Raw genomic sequence first — 2045 nt, forward strand, 5'->3', positions numbered from 1 at the left:
TTTTAATTTTGTTGAAGTTTGTTATAGTTTGGATCTTGAATATTCCCCAAAAGCTAAAGGCTTGGACCCCGGGTGATGCTATTAGAAGATGATGGAACTTTAAGGGTGGGGCCTAGGGGGAGGTCCCTACTTCACTGAGTAAGAAGGGGATGATGGGGCTCTGGTCCTTTCCCCTTCCTCTTCTGCTCCCAGCTCATGATGAGGTGAGTGGTTTTGCTCTGCCTCTTGCTTCTGCCTAATGTGCTACCTCACCACAGGCCCGTAGGCATGAGGCCAAATAACTGTGCAATATGAACCTTTTCTCTTTATAAGTTGACCTCAGGTATTTTGTAATGGTGACAGAAAGCTGACCAACACAAAGTTCAATGTATCTATTTTTCATGGTCTTTTTGTATAGTTTTTAAACTTACAGTCTCTATTATGTTTCAGATATAGAGTAAAAAGGACAATTGAATTGAAACCACATAAATCTGCTACCAAGAATTCATATGACCATTTGACTTGCCACTTCAGTAACTGAAGCTGGAGGTTGGTGCTTTGGAAGCGGGGGTCACCCTGCCTCCTTCCCACTCATCACAAGGACAGGTGTTCTTGCCATGTAACACCTGGACTCGGTGTTCTTCACCCACTGCCCCCTCTCTCCTGCATCTCTAACTTCCTTCTAAGAGTTCTTTCTTAGCAATAGTTAAGCTCAACCAAACCTTCCCATCTTAAACACCTTCAAGTCCTCCCCACCCCTGGTATCCTTTCTCGTTCTTGCTTGCTTTTCTCCAGCTAGCCTCTGTGCCTGAAGTGCATCATGGGTAGTCTACCCTCACCTCCCTCCTTGGAAAACCTTCAAGGACTTCCTGTTTCCTGAGCTCTTCTCCTAGGAACGGCTCACGGACATGGGAAGGCTTCTATCTTCTTGAAAAATACCAGCACCTCTTACAGTACCTGCCACTCAGCAAGAACCCGATAAATGAAGATGACAATGGTGGTTGTCACATTCACCCATGACAGGGTACCAGGAGGGAAAGAACAATTCTGACAGGGTTATGACTATGAGGTTCCCTTTGGCACCCCCAAAGCTGCCCTCTGTCACCTCCTCATCTTGAGAACATTTACTTTTCTAGATTCTGTACCCAAGGGTCATTCTTTCCATTCGGTGAAATCTTGGCTATTTGTGTGACTTTGGGGATGGGCACTCCTTGGCAAGAAATGGTCTCTTCCATTGGCACTGGGGCTCTCCCCCCATTTTTGGTCTCCTCCTTGAAACTTAACAGATCCCTCCTCTGCTCAACCAGGACATCTTACATTCGTAACACCATAGCTCTCAAAGAGACCTGGGTACACTCTAGTCCAAGCCCTTGCAGGGGGCCCTCGAAGAGAGGTAAGGGAGGAATTGGGGAGGGAGACCAACATTTACTGATGTCCTAGTTTTGCTGGCAGACCCAGCCTGGCTCCTGGATCTCTATAACTTTGTCATCTCAAAGCGGGGAGACCCCAGATTCAGGAAAATGGATGCTGCTTTCTAACTTTCCCATCTGATACTCCTGTGAGAGTTTTCGGAGCACTCCCTAATCTGCAACCTGCAAAGGAGAAGGGAGGAGAAGCTGACCCAAGACAATAAATGTTTACTACACACCCACACAGCTGGGGACATAGCCCTCCCCAGTGGTGCTGAGGGGAGGGTGGAGGATAAGGGTAGAAGAGCAAGAACAAAAAAATTCATCTTGGAAAGAGGCAGCTGGCAGACAGGTCAACATGAGATCTGTGGGCTTGCATTTGAACACCCTCTGCAGGCTGAGAAAGGACGTGATGGTTTGCTGGCGGTTGGTGGAGAAGCCAGAAGCCTATGGGCCCCATCTTGCTCCGTAATATTTCGTGACCCCCTTGAAAGCTGAACTTTCCCCCAGCGTGGTCGTCCTCTCTGGCCCACTGCTGCGAAAGCTCCTTGAGTGTGCAGACGTTGTTATCGGAAAACTGGTCCCCTGGTCTCAATGCCAATTCACAACTTACAAATAAGGAGAGTAGGGTTTTGAGGAAAAAGAAATAAGGTTTAT

This window comes from Castor canadensis, chromosome 2, assembly GCF_047511655.1.
Source record: "Castor canadensis chromosome 2, mCasCan1.hap1v2, whole genome shotgun sequence".
Classification (NCBI taxonomy): Eukaryota; Metazoa; Chordata; class Mammalia; order Rodentia; family Castoridae; genus Castor; species Castor canadensis.